The following is a 24,081-nucleotide window of genomic DNA, read 5'->3' as shown; positions in this document are numbered from 1 at the left end:
AGGTTAAAAAGAAATAAACTTTTTTTTCTTTTTAAAAGTAAGGACCACACACACAAAATTGGGGATTTGAAAATCAAATCGATGTTGTATGTTACTGTATATCCAGTTCAACACACTGTCATGTCTGATTGTAATGGCAACTACACACGTGTCTGCAATTTACAGAAATAAAGAAAATCATTATTGAAAACCAATTCAATATATAAACAAATCAAAATGTATCAGTTGAAATAGTAAAGGTATTCATGTCCTATGGTCATATTTCTAGTATACGTATAAAGGTAAACCAGACTTTGTCACTTGACACTGGTTTGTAGGGAAAGGCGGTGCGCGCGAAGCGACCCGTTTGTTTGCCTCTTTCGTGCTAAAGGGAAGTCTTGCATGTCAATGTGCGTTGTATGGGTGATGCTCTAGATGTATGAATCAAATTTCGCTGTTCTGAAATAGGCTATATATTAATGTCATTGATAGCCTGGTTTCAGTTTATCTGCAACGGCTTTGGGAGATCGAGACTTTGTCAATCGATCAGGATATATATACTCTCTTTATTTCGAAGAAAAAAAAACCAGCAGGCTTAAAAAATACCGGTTTTTTGGAATTTCTAGTTCTTTGCCTGATGTATCGATTAATTCAAGAAACAAATTTAATTTTGCCATATATCGCTACCAATTTCGGTCAACCTATCCAGTAGTTCACTCTTCACTCCTTCACCGATTTAATTTACGTATACACGTACTTTTAACACATGCACCAGCTTTTAAAAAACGGAATCCCCATTATTTCCAACTTCTATATATACACGATAACCTAGAACATTCGGGTGATACTATTGTATCTAGATGAGAAAACGTGACGATTTCACAATATACTTTGTGACTTTAATATTGAACGCCAGTTCAGAGCATGGTGACGTAAATAAGCATGAGGCGCGCAACAACAGCGGGTCAACTTTTTTAATTTCATAAACGAGCTCGCCCCTCCGCCAAATTTTGATACGATTATTTATACTATAGTTGTCACCCGAATGTATTATGCAGTAATCACGAGTTATGAAATAACAAAACAACCAATCAGGTTATTGATTCCTGCATGCATGACTACGTTTCAAAAGACTTCTACCAAAATAACTTGAAAGATCAGTTGTGTCCGGCCCCTTTGCATGAAAAATCTAATTCATGTGTTTGGAGAGAGAGAGAGAGAGAGAGAGAGGGTATGCACGTAAATAGAAAAGAACCGCAATTTCGCAGTTCAAATTAGACAAGAGATATGGAGTCATATTTCTTAGATTCTAGAAGAGAATATTACATATGTACAGTTAAGACTTTGCGCTTTTGAGCCTGACTTTGTATAAAACAGATAATGCTTTTATTTAAAACAAAAAGACACGTTTTTGTTGTTTATTGGGTAGATATTTTGGTGCCGTTTACTGCTTGAATATATTTTCCACCGTTTGGTGCTTGCTTCTTGAGATAAAAGATGTGGCGCTTTCTGTGGCTGGCTCCATAAGACCTTAGCTGTAAAAGCGGAGATTTGTAGTCTTTATTTGCTGTTTTCATGTGAGCAATATTAACTCAGTATAGTAGATGACTGGAGATATTTGTCTTTAGTGGCGTTCGTCTTAAAAGAAATGACACCTTTTGATGCCTTTTTTTCAAGAGCAAAATTAGCGTGTAAATATGGCGTCTTTTTTATCTGCTTTCTTTGGAAGTTATAAGATTTGGCATTTTTAGTTGACCGTTCAAAGAATGACACGTGTCATGATTTTGTTATTTTACAAAATTTGCATTTTAATTGGTGGCAATAAAAACAAAATCTATCTGGTATTGAGATTGTTGAAATTGTTGCTATTTCATAATCATCTATTTTATCATCTTGGAGAATCTCTGACGTAAAACGCTTTTGTACGTCGAAGTGATTACACATGAAATACAATAGTAAAATTTGTAAATTAACGCACGAGTAATAAAATAGAAGACACCTTATGCAAACACTATGACGTCAATCGTCTACATGGCATATATGTACGTATCGAGTCAAAAATGCATGTCATTTTAGAAATCCTTCTCTAGTATTTTCTAAATGAAATAAACCTGGGAAAACCCATACTAGTATACAACATCGAATAAACCTTAATTTTCATTTTCTTATCCCTTGCAACTTTAGCATATCAACAAGGTAAACATATACCACCATTACTATAAGTTTATCATATACCTAGTAATGTATCAGCCCTGGTACACGTGTTTTGGACTAGGGAGACAGCAAACAGAAGCTAGGGCTGTATCGCCCTCGGGGCTGAAATTGGTGTATTGCCCTCAAATTTAAAATCGCTAATTCCCAAATATCTGCTTTAAATTAAGACTAGTTTGTGAAATAACGATAGAATATCAAATAAATAATACAAAGCATTACCTTACACGTCTGAATATTTTTTATTTATTGCTTTTAAATTAAAGCATTCACATACTCATCATTTTTTTGGTCTTGATTTGTATTCATTATTCTATCATGCAATAAAGAAGGCAGAGTTATCGAACGTCGTCAATATGCCTATTCCTGCCACCGAAAGAAATGATCGCCTTTGATCGGATAAAATGAGTGATATTTTCATAAACACAATATCTGTTGTTGATATTTTAATGAAAGGGAATAATGAAAGAATTTATAGAGTTTTGATTGCATAACCTACCTCCCATTAACGTTGAATATTTCAACTGGTAACCTCTATTTCTCTCCAAAAACAAATGGGCGTTCAAGGAAATTACTTCTTTTCGTTAATCATTCCACTCAAAATGTTATTGGTGTCTATTCCTAATGTTGAAGTGGAGACTTGTACAATTTTACGATTGAGTAGAGAGTTGACACACCAACATTCAGACTCTTAGATACTCTGGATGTATAAAAACAGAAATGCGAGATTTTTTTCAAACAATACATTTGATCGGTCTTTTTGAATATGAAGAAGTCTAAGAGGCAAGGTGTTGGAGTCTAGCTTCTCTTACTACAAGACAGGGAATTTTCAACTCTAGTATTATATTAAAAACAAAAATATTCAACATTTATTGACAAGCCATCACCATCTGGTATACCAAAATCATTTTACATGTACTGCTTATCAGTGATTTTGGTTAGCCAATTATTACTTTATTATCAACAAGTCTATTTGTTTATCTAGAAAGTACAAAAACTGTTTTTACTCTAAACAAGAGGCCAATAGGCCTTAACGGTCACCTGAGTAGCATATAACCCATACATAAACTTGTCGAGGAGTCTCATATAATCTTTTCATTGGGTTTCATTCTGGAGTAGAAAAAAATATAAATTTGTAATGACGACCACCTCCCTGCCTGAAATCTTTCAAAAAGAACTATGAAACCTATAATTTTGGCAAAAATTTGGTCTACAAAATCTTGAATTCAGATTTCCTCTCAAGTGTGTGGGAGTAAAGAAGATAATTTTTAAACATTATATGCATTAACACCTACACATCCATTTTGGCCCTGCCCTAGAGTCAGAACCCATACTCCAAGGGGACATGAAATTTAAAATTTTAGTAGAGGACTTTCTGGTAAACATAATTATGAAGTCAGTTTTTCATACAGATGTGTGAGAATAGGGAAGAAGATTTTAAAACATTATATGCATTGCCCCCCCCCCCCCTCAATGTCCTGAACCCCTGACCCAAGAGCCATGAATTTCACAATTTAGGTAGAGCAGTTAGTGAACATCATAACCATGTATTCAGTTTTTTGCCCACATGTTTCGGAGTAAAGGAAAAGATTTTTTAAGATTTAAGATTTAATACATTTTTACTACATGGCCATATTGGCCCCACCCTAGAGCCTGAACCCCTGACCCAGGGGCCATGAATTTCACAATTTTGGTAGAGGGCTTCCTGGACATCATAGTCATGCATTTAGTTTTTAACAAATATATATGGGAGTAGAGAAGAAGATTTTCTAAGATTTAATACATTTTTACTATATGGCCATATTGGCCCCACCCTAGAGCCAGAACCCCTAACCCAGGGGCCATGAATTTCACAATTTTGGTAGAGGGCTTCCTGGACATCATCATACCATGCAAACATTTTTTTCTTTACATGTTTGGGAGTAAAGAAAAAGATTTTTGAGAATTTGGCTTTTTTTTTTAATATTTGGCCCCAACTGTGGTACCCTGTGGGTGGTAGAGCCATAAATTTCACAATTTAGATTCCTCTTACCATAGAGATGCCTCACACCAAAAATGATAACAATTAGCCTTGTAGTTTTTAAGAAGTTAAAAATGTAAACTTGTTAACGCACAATGGACGACGCACGACGTATGAAAATGGATAGCTGAGTTTACTCAAGTGACCTAAAAAAATGAAATTACTTCCATATATTTACATTTCCCAGTGTCTTTGCCTGTGATAACGCTACGTATCGATTTTGTACTGTAAAACCCATAACTACAAATTGGGGCGCCAGCGGGGTTTTCTTAGTTATATTTAAACAATTAATCTTACAATGGCTTAAAATTAGATAAATATAAGTAATAAGGAATCATTCTTTGAATATTATGAGATGATAATTCCGGTCGGGACGTGATCAAATCTATCATAAAGCCCTTCGGGCTTTATTGGATTTGATTGCGCCCCGACCGAAATTATCACCTCATAATACTCGAAGAATGATTCCTTATTCCTTATATAAACTCATCTTACAACTTATTCAATCATGAACAATCAAAGGAAGATAACTCTATTATAAAGAAGCAAGGGAAGATAACTCCATTTACTGTTACCCACCCCCTCCAAACGTTTTCCAAATGCTTTCACCTCTTTACTTTGATAGACAGCTTCACTCTATCTCTTTTATAAATATGTGAATTTACTCATTTCTTTCATTGAAATTCCTTGGCAGAATAAAATATACCCCCCCCCCCACCCCAGCCATAACCCTGCCTTAGATGTAGGTGACATGAAATATTATTATAGATGACAGCTAAATGTTTTCTCCTATTTGTTCTAAATATGCAGTCAGTTTTCATTCTGTGTCAGTAGACGTTTTTTAAACATTGCCGTTATATACATTAACACTAAATTACCATTTTGGCCACACCCTGCATACCTGCAGATATAAGAACCCCTACCCTATACAATATTTGAGTATATATTTTGGCCTTGCCATTAATTCAAATTCCAACAATGGAAGACATAAAATTTTAAAATTTTGATAGAAAGCTTTTTTTTCTTTCTTTTTTTACATGTAGTCAGTTTTTATTCATGATCGAGTGTTAACAGCAGATGACTTTTTAGACATTAAATGCATTAACACTATATGACTATTTTGGCCTCTCCCTAGAATCAGAACCCCTTCCTCGGGGGACATAAAATTCAAAATTTTGGTAGAGGGCTTCCTATTATACAAAATTATGAATTTAGTTTCCCTTACTTGTGTAGGGAGTAGATAAGATAGTTTTTAAACATATGCATTAACCCTGTACATCCATTTTCAAATTGGCCCTGCCCTAGAGTCAAAACCCATACTCCAGGGAACATAAAATTTGCAATCTTAGTAGAGGGCTTCCTGAATAATGTACATGTAATTATGAAGTAAATTTTCATCATAACCAGGTATTCAATTTTTCTCCACGTGTGGGTAAAGAAGGAGACTTTCTAAGATTTAATACATTTTCACTATACTGCTATATAGGCCCAACTCTAGGGCTCAAACCCCTGTCCAAAGGGTCAATAAATTCCAAAATTAATAGTTAGAAGACTTCATGGACATCATAACCATGCATTTGATAGTCTTTAACAAATATATATGGGAGAAAAGTAGAAGATTTTCTAAGATTAAATACATTTTTACTATGTGGCCATAATTGCCCCACCTTAAAGCCTGAACCCCTGACCCAGAGGTTGTGAATTTCACAATTTTAGTAGAGGGCTTTATTGGCATCATAATCATGCAATTAGTTTTTACCTTACATGTGTGAAAGTAGAGAAGATTTTTAAAAATTTGGTTTTTATTGCATATTTGGAAAGCAGTAACATTTATCGTTGATCCCGACTAATCCGATATTAATATACCATGTATTATAAAGTACGGTATCATAATTATTAAATATAATTATTAATACTATAAATCCAGAGTAAAAGAGTAAACTCCCAAAGTAAACCCGGGGTTTAGCTGGGGTTTACTTCCTGTTAGGTTAGGTCTGATCGGTACTGTACTCCTGCATACAAAACATAAACATGAATGAAGAAAAAAACACAAATAGAGGGATAAACATTTATACATATCTATATGCACATGTATATACAAAATCGTAAACACACACTCACATTTATAATTATATACACAATTCATCATGATTAGATAGTTTCTCATATCTGAATAGTATCTCTATATAATTATGCAATGAAATGTTTTAATTATCTTCTTGCTCAAGTGAAAAATATTTAAAAAGAGTCAATTACCTAAATTCTTTGGGACAGCTACATGCTATTTGTAACCAACATAATACAAACAAACTTAACATAGTTCACGACTTCACGTTTCAGACTTTACAGTGGTCATCAACACACAGGTCGGCATAAATACCGGTACACGTATTATCGGTAATAGTATCTCAGTTCCACTTTGACTGTTACTGGACACACATGTAGTTCTATTTAAACCACACCCTGATGATGAGGCCTCACTCCCTGGTGTCGATACATGAGGGCTTTGATTTCCAATAGGAACATTAACTATATCTCTGCTTCCACTGATGGCAGAATCTTGTGTGTTATGCACAGTCTGAGTTTGGGCAGAAACTTGTGTGTTATGCGCAGTCTGAGTTTTGGCAGAAACTCGCAATTGTGCGTTATGCACTGTCTGAGTTTGGACAGAAACTCGCGTGTTACGCACTTTGTCAGTCCGAGATTTTTTGCATGATGATGATGGTGATGATCCAAGTGATTCATACCTATAAAACATTGAAAATGTTTCATTAGTTGTATGTATCTATATAACCACATAATAGGCCTAGTGTAAAATAAATTGTCCATTAGTATGTCTTCTGTCAGTTGGTCTCTATATGTTCACTACTCATCCTTTTTTTGCATAGTATACAAAGGACTTATATAGCGTAAGCATAATATGCTGAAAAAGAGCACGGCAAATGTCTTACGAGTGCTGACAGTGGGTTTTGAACTCACAATCCTAAAATTGTTATATCTAATAGCCAAACGCTCTACTGTTAGGCTACAACAGCTGATGATATAACTGACTGTTTTTCTATATACATATAAAATGTAGATTCATACAATTGACTTAAAACTTTATTGATATTTTTTCCAAAATCTCCTCATTATTGACGGGATTGTTAAAATTAAAGTTTCTAGTAAACTTTTAAAGAAAATGATTAACCATTTTACAAAGAAACTGTACATGAGAATTTGCTATTTCAAATGATGCTGGACAAAGAAAGTACAAGAGAACAAGAGGCCCATGGGCCACATCACTCACTTGAGCAACAATAGACATTATAAAATCAGCTTTATGGAGTCATATACAAAATATCTGAACAATGTTGTATCATACAGATCCTATATTAAAAAAATTCCCCTGCATATTCTTATGCTTTTCAACAGGATGATTTTACAGTCATATCACATATTGAGCACTGCAGCTCTAGAGAGGGTCTTTAACAACTGTTTATATATTGATTATAGTCCTCATCAAACTTTGACCCCTTCTGATGCCAAAGAATTGTCTAGGGACCACAGTCTAAACAATTTTAAAGAATCAACTATGTCAAAATGCTTGCATATAAGTAAATCCATACTTTATAACATTTGAGTTTTTCTGAATAATTTAAATGTTTTCCTTTGTAAAAGCAGACCCCCCCCCCACCCCCCCATGTGGCCCAACCCTACTCCTGTACATTATGATTTTGACAAATTTTAATCCACACTATCTTAAATGACTTAAGTTTCAGCGTTTCTCGGTAAATTGTGTTGACGGTGATTTTTAAAAAAATTTCTCTATATATTCCTATTTAAAAATTTGACCCCCCCTTGTTGCCCCTAGCCCCAAGGATCATGATTTGAACAAACTTGAATATTCCCTACCTGAGGATGCTTCTGGTCATATGGTTTTGAGAAGAAGATTTCTGAAAAATGCCAACAAATTTTAAATAATTTTTAATTATCTCTCCTTTATAGAGGGCGGGGCCCTTCATTTAACAAACTGAATCCACTTCACCCACTGATGCTTTGTACCAAGTTTGTTTGAAATTAGCCTGGTGGGTTCGTGAGAAGAAGTCAAACAAGAGGCCCATGGGGCCACATCGCTCACCTGAGCAACAATGGGCGTTCAAAAGATATTGTGCTTTTCCTTCATGCGCGAACTGTTGCATAACAAGCAAATTCATCATAGTCAGATCGACCCTTTTTTCGTATAATATCATGGCTGCTTTAAACAAAGAACCTCGTTTTAGAAGTATGGAATACGAGTCTTGGTAAAATGGGTATGCAAACCCGGCCGTGGAAAAAATAAAAGCTGGGGCAGATCGGCAATCGTCAATTCCAAATACGCATTATTTTGCAGCAATATTTACAGCGAATACAAATATACTGGTGTATCAAATATCCTGAAATTTTAATGAGATTGCCAGATTAATAACTGCCAATCTTTTGTTTTGCCCAGGCCAAGTCTTGTCAACCCATTTTACCGGATGCCGAACCCGAAGCTGAAACACGCCTTTCCTTTATTATTATTTTCGTAATAACTCAGATTTGCAACAGAATTAGCCCTTCATTTTTGCAATTTATATTTTCCTTCCCATAAGGATAATTTATGCTAAACTCCGTTGACTTGGACTCAGTAGTTCTTGAGAAGAAGATTTTTTAAAAATGCACCCCCCTTTTTCTACAGTTTCAAGGTTTTCTCCGCTTTGAATACAGATCAGACTTTTATTTCTGCAATTTATATTCGCCCTCCCATAAGGATGCTTTGTGCCAAATTTGGTTGAAATTGGATAAGCGGTTTTAGAGAAGAAGTTCAAAATGTAAAAAGTTTACAGACGGACGGGCGGACAGACAGATGGACGACGGACAAAATGTGATCAGAATAGCTCACTTGAGCTTTCAGCCCAGGTGAGCTAAAAAGTAAAAAAGTTTACAGACAGACAGATGGACGGACAGACAGACGGATGCTAGACAAAAAGTGATCAGAAAAGCTCTCTTGAGCTTTCAGCTCATGTGAGCTAAAAATGCTGGCATTCCAGTCAAATTTTAATGAACTTAAATCCCATCCTAACACAAATATTACTTGCCAGTCAATAAGAATGGTAGTCATTTCTTTGTCTGTTTTAGCATTGATTTTTTGCTTAAAGTAAATCCACCCTCCTGTGACGTCATACATTTTACATAAACCATGAGTTCATTAAAATTCTTGCAAGTAGATTTGTAATGTCTATGTTATCATAGGTGCACATCAAAAACTCAAATCATTGTTTACTTGGAGATATTTAATAAGCGTTTTTCATCCTTATATTCGACATAATTCAATAATGACAAAGGGAAATAACTCTTTTCTACATTTCTCTAAGTGATATATCTAAATGCTCTAATTTTTCAAATGTAAACAATTTTTTTCTTTTTGATAATTAATTTTAGTTTTCTAACAAAGTAAGAAATAAGATTTAAATAGACAAACAAGTATCCATCCACTTATATTTAATTTTTAAACAAAAAAAGTGGGATTTTCAGATGATAATTTTAGCCTTTGGTTTTTATTACCTTACATCTTAAATAGTATGGATACATATATATTTTATTTATTTTTTGATGAAATTCATGTCCGATAAGTTAAAAAAAAGTAAAGTTTTTAACTTTGAACCCATGATTTTATAGGTACGGAGTTACCTTAAGTGCTCTCCACCGGTCCACAGTATCGCCTATGTACTATAGAAGCAGAAATATTTGAAGGGGATTTAATTTCGACATTTTCGTTGGCACTATAAATTGACGAAATTAATCCACGACGAATTTTTAACCCAAGTGTTCTAAAATACAGAGTTGATACATGATGCATTTTAAAGATTAAGATTTGATGAAATTAAATCTCAACAAAAATTTATTTGGTTTAGAAACAACAAAATTTAAACCCGACAAATATATGTGCTTCTAGAGTATATTCTCACTTTTGGCCAACCAATCATCATTCTCTTTCATTCTTTGTTTCTTTTCAGTTTCTGATCAAATAGCTACTCTTCCTCCTATTTTCTTTACTGTTACGTTTTTGTTTGTCATTTTTGCAGTACATGTATTTGGAAATGAGACAATCATGTGATTGCTTTAAAAGTGGGTCAAATATATGGGTCGTTATTTAGGAAATGCCTATTAAAGAGACAGTACAGTTGAAAAACATTTGTGCTTTATTTCAGACTTACCTATTGTATCGTTAAGAAATAAAAAATAACGTTGATTGTGACAGTTGAAGTACATACAAATCCCTTTAACATATCCAATTTAAGTACTTATTAATATAAGCTTTCAGAAAAATGAAAGGGTTATACAAACCTAACTGGATTAATCTTGTATCACTAATTTGTACCACATGTATTCAAACAGTATTTAGATTGACAGTTTTTGACACTGCTGAAAACTACAAGATCTTTGCTCGACTCAGTCATCATGGAATACAAGGTAAAAGGGACTCTCCTAATAGATCTCACTACCTCCCATTTTGGAGGATAGCTCAATTTCAAGACGGCGGCCAATACTTTTTTACAATATATGGAAAGTTCCACTGCATTGTAGGTCAAATTGCTCTCCATTTTGGGATATGGAAATCAAAGTTAATGAAATAAACTAATGATTGCATACAGCTATTTAAAATTCCATGTATAGCATTTTCATAACATGCTTTTAAAGTTTGTTCTTCCGATACTTATTTTTACACATGAAGGAGACTCTTTATAATTGTTACATTAAATTAAATTCCGAAAATGGTGAGTCTTCCTCTGAAAATATTTTTTCCTTCTAAAGTTGAATAACACATCATTACAAAATGACTGACCTCTGAGTTCTATCAACGCCAACATGTAACTTATAGCAAAGTGAATAATGTCCAAGTTTAATTCCCGCAGGGGATTTTTTTTTATTACTGACTAAATTGATTTTTAGATATTTATTTTTATCCCCAAACTGATATTTTTTTTTGCATATTTAACATATGTACACTTTATTTATCATTTATATATCTAGTACATAATCAAATAACTTACTGTTAATTTGAGTGACTTTTTCCAGGTGTGTTATTCCACCTTAAACTAGCCCTCTAATCATTTAAATTTTAAAGCTGACATGAATTCATAAATATGCATTATTTCCCTTTTAACTACGACTACTGCCATATTAGTTGTCGATTTCTATTGTATATAAGACCGAAACACTATTCATGCTTCATCGCATTCTGGTATTTCATGCACCCAATCACGTTATATTGGACAAAAAAGACGTATAGAAACGCGTTTTGAAAATCCAATGAACAACGAAACAAAACTGATTGAAATCCAGGCACAGATACTTCAAATTTCCTCGATAATTTTAGACCGTTTCCTGTGTATGTTATAGCATCACACATGCGCAAACCACACACTGTGGCAGATCGAGCAATGCCAATGATCACATGGATTTTAGAAATGGAGTGTTTTTGTAGAAACCGATTAAATTGATGTTTCGTTGTTACCTTCTTGGATTATCTATCATTAAGCTACTGTGTTGAATGTAGTGCCGCTGGGGTTTTCAAAAAGATGCAAACGCTGTGCACTATGTATGAACAACACTCGATGTGCATGCGAAGTAAGGCAGCACTTTTTGTGCAAAATAATACAGATACAGTAAAACACGCTTATAACGAAGTCCCAGGGACGGCCAATTTAACTTCGTTATAAGCTTAATTCGTTATATCCGTCAAGTTTACAACATGAAATAGAGACTTGGGGAAAGAAATTTACTTCGCTGTAAGCGTCAATTCATTATAAGCGTGTTCGCTATAACTGTGTTTTACTGTACCTTGGATTTTTTTTTTTAAATAAATATAGTATGTATTTTATTCATTGTTGTTTCTTTTAATATTCTTCATTACAAACATTTTACTTCAATGTGTAGTTTATGCATTTAGAAGTCCATGCAACCTGAGTGTCTCAATCAGAAAGCAACTGACCGCAACTTTCTTGCCCGGTAGGCAGTATATATATACCTCAGTGACAGTAGAGGAGCAATCGAAACTAAAATGGCGTCCAATGCTTTATGAATTCATGTCAGCTTTAATTTCTATTAAGTAATTAATATATTTAATGATAGCTACCTTAGATGATTTTTTAATTGTCTAATAATTAGATTCAAAGTCATAGTTAACTCCCTTTATAAACAGATTTAATTGCCCTTCATTTGAAAAAATCCACCAGGGGGTGGAGGCATCTATCCTCCAATTTTGGAGGATAAAATCTATCCTCCAAAAACGGAGGTTACTTAGACCTGCGGAGCATCTATCTCTTTCACGATAAATGATAAATGGTGTCCTTTCCAGTCGGTTTTTACAAGTATTTGCAACAGTAAGAAGTCTGAGTTGTTTCTATCAACAAACCTGTAGATTATAGCAACTCCTGTACTAAGATTAACAAGAAGCCCAATGGGCCACATCGCTCACCTGAGCAACACTGGCTTTATATGGCATATTGTGCCATGTGGCCTCTCGGTAGATTAACCAAAAAATGAATATCCAAATTTTACACTTAATTTTGCATATACTTAATCTTTGACATATTTACCTTTATGGAATACCATTTTTACCGAAAATAAGATCATATGCAATATAAATAACTAAATTTTCAGTTGGTGTTCACAGTTAACTTCTAGCTGCAATAATGTAGCCCTCTCCCAATTTTTTTTTTTTTTGGGGGGGGGGGGGGGGGGGGAGAGGGCTACAACTCCATAGGATCTCCGTAATGGTGCAAGTGCGGGAGTGATTCACTCCCGCAACAATTTCGTCTCAAATCGTTTATAAATGAGAATAACATTTGCATTTCTTACCTGAACACAAACGTTGTAGATGTCTATGGCATAAATTAATCCAAAAATATCAAGTATAGTCCATATATCGGTTATTTTTCGTGTATGTCAACAACAAAAGTTGAATTTGTCCGCCATGTTTACTGACCTTGACCGGTTTTATTTTGGGACAGCCAATGAGAATTCAGGAGCGGATCTTGAACTGAATTTAGGAATTCCCCTATTTTAAACATAATTAAAGCGGTAAATATGAATTTCCATTATATACCATTTCCTTAAATGATGTTTTAGTGATATAACGAGGTAAGATCGATTATTTACACCGACATTCATGTTATCAAGTCCATCAAAACTCCAAGCGTACATCCCATAAAATCACGCGAGAACTGTCATGGCTGCTGAAAAAGACGACTGGTAAACATGCTGATGTGTTTTATCTGGTTTTGATTTATATACGGTTAATTTGTTCGACCTGAATTAAAAAATCATTTTATCTAACGGAAGTCAAATATAAAATCGATCTTTTCAGACCGAAGTCAGCCGCATTAAAATATCAATTTTGCATCTTTACGTTTTGCACCTTTACGGAGATCCTGTGGAATTGTAGCCCTCTCCAGTAAACATCAGATATAAACAAAGTACTGAAGAACTGACAGGAGTTGATTTTGTCGATGTTTATTTATTTTACAATCAATGATATGTTATTTTGCATGACAAGTACATGAAGTTTCTAATTTGAATTACGCACATTTTTATAAAATGAATTTTTGAACTTTTTCGACAAGAATGTCAAGAAACCCCCATATGAATCATGTTAAATAATATTTAAAGATAAAATTAACTCAATCAAACTATGTATCAATGATAGAAATATTTCTCGAAAATTGTATGGATCCAAGCAATATTGAACTCTAGTCTCGTTCAACCAAACGCTCGGCTGACACCGTAAATCTCCGACAAGGATTTACGGAGACAGCCGAGCGTCGAGTTAAACGAGACTATATTGAACTCTGGTGTAGGGATACATACGACTACAAAAAATATTTAAATTGTTCGTAACATTTAAATCTGACTATTTTCAAGGTATTTATAAATAAGTTTCCTTGAAAAACAATGCTTTAGTATACATTACATCGAATTTATCAACTATTTTCAAGAACTAAATCTTGTCAGCGGTGATGATTTGTGCTGAGGTCCAAACACTGTTTCACTTTCGGTTTGTCTGAGTAACTGCATAGGAGAGTTGATTTAAATCAACTCCCAAAAATCGGAGAGGGCTACATTATTGCAGCTGAGTTAACTTCCAGTTCCCTTTATTTTAGCCCCCCCCCCCCCCCCCCCATCACTTTATAAAACGATTAAAATACATTTTCTCCCTCCACTACTTACTAGTTATTGTATTTTTTTTTTAAAGTCCTATATGGAAAGAAGAAAAGTGTACCTCAATGCATCAGAATGAATGCGCTCAATTCCTCAAATTAAAAACATTGAAAAATTGAATTGGCCTTCTCCATTATAATTGATTGTCGTTTACCAGGCATGAATTCATTTCGTATGACATTTCATATCCTTACTTACTTGATTGAAGAATAAACTTACCAGAAAAATGTTGTCACATATGTTAAAGAGCTATTAATAATTCAAATTAATGTATTGGCAGGCATATCACTCTATTGTACCAATTATTTTCATATTTATTAAAAAACAACAAATATCCACAAACAAAGATGATTTTCCGTTGCAGTAATTTTTTAAGAACACCAATAATGCTTTTATCCTCATAATAATAATGTGTCAGGACTATTAACTGTTTAAAAGACGTCTTTTTCGTTTACTTGTGTTCGAAAAACTATCAAAAATTTGTGTAGATTTTATGCAATTCATCATTGAAGAAGGGGCACCAGAAAGTAGTTCCAGCATATCATCCTTTTAGCATGACATTTATATTGATCAACCAAAATTTCAGCGTCAATCATAGAATTATAAGCAAGATATATAGCTTGGCTTGAGTCATGTTTTTGTTCACATGAGTTTATTCCATTCAACTTAAGATTTTTAAACTTGGTATTTCCTATTCAGCATAACTGCATTTAAAATATAAACGAACTAAAGCATGACCTCAGCTTTGTGTACAAACATACAGTAGCATTGTGCACAAAGCTCTGCATCTTGCTTATAACTCGAAGCTTGACTCTCAGGTTAGTAAATAGAAATTTGTAAACAATTAAAACAAGAGAAAAATGCACTAAAACAAAGAAAAAATCAAATTTATTTTTCATCATATATATACTAAAATATTTCTAGCAGTGAGAATAATCTCCGTTTAGATTGAAATTGCTGAGCATCTTAATAAAACATGTTGCATTAATCAACCATTACGTAGAGATCCTACCGAATTACATGTACCCACATAATGAATAGTATTCTATATATGTTGTTAGTGCATCAGATTTTACACAGGTACATGTAAACAATCAGCTGTCTGATTTACCGGTCTACACGTAAAAATTTTAAATTCTAAAATAAAGACGATGTTTCCTCTCAAGTTAAAATAAAAAGAAACTAAACATGCTAAACGAAAATCAAAACAAGATAAAACCACCGTCACAAATGAAAATGTCAACGCATTGAATTATTTAACCTCAATTTACTTCACATAAACGGCACAAATATATTTTGGATGTTTCAAATATTTCCTTGGCACTTAAACTGTTGCAAAACAACCAAATTAAATTCATCTCTGTTCAACTTAAACAGGTCGGGTACACTACCTTGTATAGATAGCGTTATGTAACACGTGACAGTATTTACGTCAAACAGATTCTCCAATCCATCGAATTAGTTGCAATGCATGACGGTCTACAACGTGTTTACGATTCAACAAACGCACGTGGTTTTTGTCTGTTTTATTCACAATAATTAATTGCTTGCCGGAATGTTTGTACATCTTGATTTTTACTTTAGAAGGTAAAAAAGGAAAGATTACGTACCGTTCACTTTGTTCCATGCTCACATTGAAAAATACCGTTGTTTTAGTTGATCAATTGTTGCTTAAAAAATGATCAGTATCAAACGACTGAGAAACATACCTGCTTACAAATACAAACAGATTTTGAAAAAAAAAAACCCGCACAATTGTGTGTTGGTGACTTTATTATTGTGCACTAGAAATAAATTTAAGTAAGAGTACATTTTTAACATACGCAGGGACATATATACGTCCCTGACATACGTAAATAGCCACGGTGTTAGAAATACACACATATACAAACGCAGTTCAAGCGCAAGCTACATGTATGCAGCATATAGTATTTTGTCCGTTAAGCATACTGATGAATGTCCCTAAAGAAAATATCAACGCGCATTCTACTGATGTTGTCCGAAATATGGAGTAACGCGTGAAAAAACGATACTCACTGCTTCTAATTCAATAGGACGTACCTCTCTTTTGAACATTGACAATGGGGTATTTAAATAGGTTGATATAAGTCCTCATATGCAATATTTTTTAAATGTGAGCATAGAAATTGAACTTCAGACATAATTGTCCATATCAATTCATTAATTCTGAAAAAATCATTCAAAATGAGTTTCCAAAGGATAATTCAAAATGGTATATATTTTCAATACGCTTTGTATACACTGAAACTTGTAGTAGCCCACAATACCTTGCAACTCATTCACCTGATTGGTTTGTCGATAAAAGTAAACAGATGGCTAATTTAGTATGCAAATTTAAGCCAACGTCACAAAATATAGTGGTCTCGACCTGTTAAAGATGGCTGCTTCTAACATAGACTGGTCCTCTTAACTGGTTTTCGATATATGAAATATCGAGCCCGGAGTTAAACTGATTGACCTCCATTATCTCTGTATTATTATTATTTTCGTAAATTACTTAAATCTGAAACAGAATTAGCCCTTAATTAATTTTTGAAATTTATATTTTCCTTCCCATAAGGATGATTTATGCTAAATTATGTTGAATTTGACTCAGTAGTTCTTGAGAGGAAGATTTTCAAAAATGCACCCCCCTAGCTATTTCTACAGTTCCGAGGTTTTCACTGCTTTGATAAAGATCGGTCTTTTATTTCTGCAATTTTTATACGCCTTCCCGATAAGGATGCGTTGTGCCAAATTTAGTTGCAATTGGCCAAGCGGTTTTAGAGAAGAAGTTCAAAATGTAAAAAGTTTACAGACGGACGGACAGACGGACAAAATGTGATAAGAATAGCTCACTCGAGCATTCAGCTCAGGTGAGCTAAAAACAGAAAATGAAAAATACTTACCTAAGGAACAATAATTCTGGCTACTTAAATTAAAAACTTTATACAATTATTACCCGGAGAAGTGGAAAAGACAAATTTCTATCAACAAACCTGTCCAGGAGAATCTCTGCGAACTCTGCATTTGTTTTGCCCAGCTTCCGTTTCTTCTTCGTCCAACGAACATATTGGTCTCCCAAATATACTTTCGTTCCCGAATTGGCTCGGTCGCGTTCTCTTCTCAGTGTTTTCCTTTCCAATTCAGTGTAGACAGCAGGCCTACCCCGCGTTCTCTTTTCATTACTCGCCATTTTGTTTATACGCATGCGTAATATTATAGAAGGCGGAACCCTGTAAACACGTGACAATTTATATATTAATGGACCATAAATAATTTTTAAACTGAAATAATTAAATTGATTTAAAAGACAAATTTTAATTTAATTTTCTGAAAGTTTATACATTTAGGACACAGACCACAATTATTTTTCCCTCTTATTCCTTTATACAAAAATAAATCATATAAAAAATTCCACCGGCTCAAATGAGTTCAAATACAGCATACCTATAGAATGACACTAGTCCAACAGCATATCCAAACTACAGGAAAATCAATCGAGCGGGGACTGAGATATGGCCCCTAAAATAACCCCTACCATGAAAAATTCACTTTCACTTTGGAATTTGTGTAAACATTGGCCTCTTTACACCCTTTCTATTGCGCCTGTAAAGATAATTTTTCTAAATTTTTTCCTGCCTGTATTTTTTTTCAAACCCTCTTCTTTCCATCCATGCCATAAAAGGAACCAAATTCGACCATTTAGTACCCCTAGGAATTTTTGAAATAATACATACATTTTTAGAATGGAACTACTTGCGTGGTCAATGAGCACGGGGTAAAAATAGTGGTATGTGACCTAATATGAGTAGTACAATAATACCGAACCCGATCGGAAATTTTTCAAGTCGTATTTTATAAGACGGACCGTACTGTTCTCTTTGAAAAATCAAAGTACTGAGAGTACTGAAAGACGGGGTCTTGAAAGTTTGATTTTATGAGTTTGAATTAGTTGTTACAATCTATGTTAATTCGGCTTTTTTGCAATTGTCTGATACTTTGTCTAAATTTTACTCAATCCCGGCCTTCATAATTGTAGAAAATTGACACAACGGTATATTATGTAAAATAAGACCCCAAGGAAAATTTTTAAAAATTACTACTAACCGGGAAAATCAAACAACTACGTATTAATCAAAATAGATAATTTTAATCATTAGGTTTATTCAATTTTGTGATCCAAGGGAAAATCCACAAGTCGGACGGTATCCGTAATAAAAGTTTTATGAAAACCCCGAAAACTCTTAAACTGCTGAATTAACAAAGTGAACATTTGTATACCGATAACAAACACAGGCACCTGACGTTAGAAATATTTTTTTTAAAATAAGATTCCAAGAATTTTGACGATAAAAAGATTTGTCATAGTCGCCATTTTGATTTTTAAGACTGACTTATCCGACACGATTTTCTTCATTTGCGATTCATGCAAAATTAATAGATAAAAATAAATCCGTTCGCCACTTACTACTTTTTTGTGTAAACTCGTGCATCACCCACACGAATTACGATACAACCATTCCTTTCATTAAAAATCATACTCCGAAAATCAGAGACATAAATAACAGAGATTGTCAACTCCGCCATTAGCGTGTAAATGTTACAGGACCAACCTTACATTGAGAACTAGAAGTGCAACAGCAATCTTGTATAAGTCATTAAATTTGAACCTGATAGTGAACATGAACATGAACCTGTAAATATTTTAAGCATGTTTTATTTATGAAATATTTACAAAACCTCTTTATTTAGTTTTTAAATTACTTTTTTAAAACTTATTAACTTTTCACAAAGTAATGGTAATGCATTACTTTACTCATGTAATGGTAATGTAATGCATTACTTCAAGAAAATTAAGAAATGGTAATGGTAATTTAATACCCTAATTCATGAAGTAAAGGTAATGCAATGCATATTTTACAATGTAATTCACCCCAAACCTGATTCCAACTAAGCCGGAAAACATGAACATTTAACTTTGTTCTTCAATCGATAAGATTGTATATATTATATGATGTATAAGTCTTCCAAAATGTATAATCTATTATAGATTTTGCTTACAATGCATTGTTTAAAATTCAAATTCAGTTTAATCAACTAAAGAGCCAACGAACGAGAAGGCAAATTCAGATTGTTTTTATTTTCTTTGTACAAAATTCCTTTCGAGACGAACAGCAGTCATACCGCAAGTAGACTGGAAGCCAATGAAACACCTATTTAATTTGTAAAACATCTGTGTCCCGATTTTAACTTCGGCTTGCGCATGAAGTTTGGTAGTATTAAGGTGAAAGATTGTCAAAATAAAATTCACAACTTTTCAAAAATGGCACATTGCGTTTGGGAACTTTAATTTCGATTCCACCATCAACCTCTTTTATTGATTAATGAGCTCGTGCACCAACCGAATCGTCAAAGGCGCTGTGCATTCAGTTACGTAACTCATTCCACATTTGAACCCGAGTAAGAATATTTTGATCAATAAATCTATTTGTTTATTTTCTAAATAGAATTTTGTTTATACACAGAGGACTTAAAAAGATTTAATGCGTGTTTTTATAATACATATTTACTAAAATGCATGAAAACTTTCTGCACTATTTTCTTACGCGTAGACTCAGTTCATGTGTTCTACGCGTGCCTTCCCGGTTTGAGACTTCGGCTGACAGTAAACCAATAGACTGGGTCACGTGACCCCGTCTAAAAAATGGCATTTATGCGGGCAACCTGATGTTATATTCTTATAAGCGTATATACATATATCTAAATACTAAAAGGTTACACAGAAAACAGGTTTTAGACTGTATATTAATTGTCAAGCTTGGGGCTATAAAAATCAAAGTACTGAAAGTACTGATAGACGGAGGCATAAACTAATGAAAATTTATGGGGGTTTTTTATTTAAGGAAAAACAGCGCGCATACCACTTATCATGTTGAAATATTCGCGAAGCGGTTTAGTATTATGGCAATTTAAGGTCGCGAGGATATTTTTCAGGTTGACATTAGAGTTAGGTAGATAATATTAAAATAATTAGTGTTGTTCTCTTATTTTAACCTTATAAGCTTGTTATATTACTACTTAAAGGTGTTTATTCTTTACAAAGAAAGGAAGGAGGAAATTATTTTGCATCACAAAACAACATGGGAAACTGTACATGTTATTACATGCATACAACTCGAACTTGAAAAATACAAAGCAAACTATTTATGTACACATTTCTTTTCTTGTGTATATTTAGTTTAAGTCGATATTATTTCCTGTGTATAGTGATTTGCAAACCCGAGGTAGAAAATGCCATATCCTAGAGGTTTCCACACCTGTTCAAGACAAAAGATAACTTCTAAATTGCAAACTACTTTGTCTAACTGTACAACACCCCCTCTCCTTTTCTATCTCACAGAAGGGATTTCTTGATTAATGAGTGTCGTCGATCTAGATATTCTCTTATTATGATCGTTATGTGTGTGTGTGTGTGTGTGTGTGTGTGTGTGTGTGTGTGTGTGTGTGTGTGTGTGTGTGTGTGTGTGTGTGTGTGTGTGTGTGTGTGTGTGTGTGTGTGTGTGTGTGTGTGTGTGTGTGTGTGTGTGTGTGTGTGAGAGAGAGAGAGAGAGAGAGAGAGAGAGAGAGAGCGTTTAAGGCGTAATTTTACGTACATTCATTTGAAATATACCAATATTATATATTCATAAAATTAGTATCCACAAAAGAATTTTAGAGGCGACGAGAATATACAACATGCACGTAAAAGACAAATATGTAACAACAAAAATTACTTTGGAAGTATGACATTTATTTTTCAACAACCCCACTCACATAATAAATGCTTCATTTATTTTTTGAAGATTTTGTGCGTATTTTGGATTATTAGTAATCTATGTTTAAACATCGCACCCTGCTTGTCTATACTGAGAGGATATCCATGTTTTGAATGCAACCAAAAAGAGACCCCACACAGCCTGTTTGCATACAGTGGTATCTTTATTATTACGCGGAATGTTTGTTAATTAAAAAATAACACAAACAACTGTATATAATCTTTATAAAATTTATATAAAGCATGCATTTTAAACATTCAAATTACAAATGATAAAACTTGTTAATCGCCAGTTAACCTGGTGGTTAATGATATATAAATATAAATAAGTCCGGAATTCTAAAAGCTTCTTTATTTCAAATAAGTTATCCAACATATCAAAACATGATAACACACGAAATGTGTTACAGGGAAAATCAAAGTACAGTATTGTTCCATGTGCACATTTTGTAAATTTACGTATGTGCATAAATTGTACCTTGGTTGACATAGAGAGATAAAACTATATCGTATATCATAATTTGACCTCTTTAATGTGTAATATCAAGTATGTTTATGCATATTATTTTCACTCAATCTCGCTTGTTTTAAAATCTCAGTTGGATCACAGGCAACTGAATTTTTATAAATCAGTCGCTTAATAAGTCATATATTGAAAAATTCTACCCCTACTATGTATTTATATATAGTAGGGGTAGAATTTTTCGATATATGACTTATTAAGCGACTGATTGTGCCTGTGGTTGGATTCACAAGATTAAAAGATACATTTACAGGATTGTTGGAACAGGGACGTGTGTATATATATATATATATATATATATATATATATATATATATATATATATATATATATATATATATACACACACACACACACACACACACACACACACACACACACACACACACGTCCCTGGTTGAAAAAAAAAAGAGCAAGTTATCGCTCTTACCACAAAATTTGACAAGCTGTATTTTACTAAACATATATATTTTTAAAGCTTTTGATAATTTTAATCAACCAGTGGATGTAATACTTTTATACTGAAATCTTATAATTTATTTATCAATTTTGTAACTGGACTTTCTAGATTGATTTTGTAGGCTGGAATCCTGTTTTTCTCTCTCTCTCTTCATACGTTTATACAAAATTAATTCCCTTTCGGACGGAAATATAAAGTGAACCGGAGTCGTGCATGTTCCACTGTAGATCAGTTTTTAGTATCGACTAAAAAATTATATTTGAATGTTTTCCTCCGTCATAAAACAACACATGTTTACAGACTGAGGGTGAAAAAAAAAAAACCTGTAAATGAAAAATAAATCGATGAAACAGCGTACTAGGACATAATTCGCCAATTCAGTAACATCCCTGGAATCTATAGGGTTACACTTCTCTTATTCCGATTTATCTGACGACCTTTATTAACGATTTTGATATTTTACATGCTAGGAATGTAAAATATCAAAATCTTAAAAAGGCAAGGAAAACGTCAGATATTTCGGACTACACTACTCTCAACATTAAGAGCTTTTAGTTCAAATCAGTTGATTCGCTCAAACCAAATAATTTCGTACAAGAGGAACATATAAATAGAATACACCAAAATAGAAATCTTCAGAGGTATACTTGCAGGTACTTTTCGTACAGGAAATAGATATGAATAAAAAAAGGACATATTATAGAATCAAAAGTTATGTAAGACTATGGTATAAAGGATCAAAATAGGAAAACAACTAAGGAGAACAGACAGCATCGAAAATATTTGAAATAAATACACACAATTTTCTTATAGATTTAGAATTATGATTGGTCATGAGTTCAAAGAACTTTAAAAAAAAATTGGTCTTTTCCAATATTTTGTGTTTATATAGATATTTTTTCCTTATCTCTTCTAGAACCGAACATTCTAAAATATAATGAAATTCATCGCCAACGAGACCTTTATTACACAATAACATAGTCTCTCATTTAAAGGATTGTTATACCCTCCGCCTGTCTCTACAGGGAAACGATGGTTTGATGTACGAAATTTTATTAATTTTTTTTCTTAGTTTTACAGGTAAAATATCGAGATACTTCTCAAAGCTAAAATTGGGTTTTAAAGATTTATACATATGACCTCTTGAAGAACAATTTATATCATTGGACCACATTTGGACAATTGGAATTTTAATCTTTGGTTTACAGAAGCGGTTAACCATTTAATATTAAACAAATTATGGTTGTGCCAGACATATTGTAGCCCGCATATGTTCACAATTCATTGAATACAATATATCCATGGACTTTAAGAATTATGAATAAAATGTGAAAATAAATATCTGTACACTGCATATACAATGTTGTTTTCAGGGTTTAATTATTCTTGTTAAAACATTAATATACAAAGGGCAGCGCCCTGTTTCATCATATATCATAAATTTTGGTTTTTGCTTCTTAGATTGAGAATTTTTTCGAATATTTCAAATGTACACGCTCAGTAATGTCTAGATTTTCATGGCCATTAAGTTGCATAATGTTGGTCACTAGCATTTATGCCATAAAGACAATTGATAATTGAATTACACGAATTTGAAATCAGATCAAAAGGACTTATATATATTACAACTTAAGTATTTTATGCCCGTGGTCCTTAATAACAGGGAGATTTCGTCACTTCATCCCATATTTTTTTAAATTGCGGTTTCCAAACTTGCAAAACATCTCATTGTTTTTAAAATTAACAGTAATCTTTCTGAAATCCATTCATAACACTTTAAGTGCACAATTTTTCTAAAACATTTATAAAAGGTTATTAAAAAAATAATAATAAAAAAGCACCGGCAA

General features: G+C 33.3%; 1 long non-coding RNA gene across 1 annotated transcript; it reads right to left on the bottom strand.

Annotated features, from left to right (window-relative positions):
• Positions 1 to 6,266: 6,266 nt before the first annotated feature.
• LOC105323916 (uncharacterized) lies at positions 6,267 to 17,674 on the bottom strand. Its single transcript, XR_010710776.1, has 2 exons — positions 17,434 to 17,674; positions 6,267 to 6,957 (listed from the first exon to the last, which is right to left on the bottom strand). It is a non-coding gene; the product is annotated as an uncharacterized lncRNA (long non-coding RNA).
• Between the last annotated feature and the right edge of the window lie 6,407 nt (positions 17,675 to 24,081).

This window comes from Magallana gigas, chromosome 2 (genome assembly GCF_963853765.1).
Source record: "Magallana gigas chromosome 2, xbMagGiga1.1, whole genome shotgun sequence".
Taxonomy (NCBI): Eukaryota; Metazoa; Mollusca; class Bivalvia; order Ostreida; family Ostreidae; genus Magallana; species Magallana gigas.
Note: the sequence above shows the minus strand (reverse complement) of the source record. Positions and strands in the feature narration are given on the sequence as shown.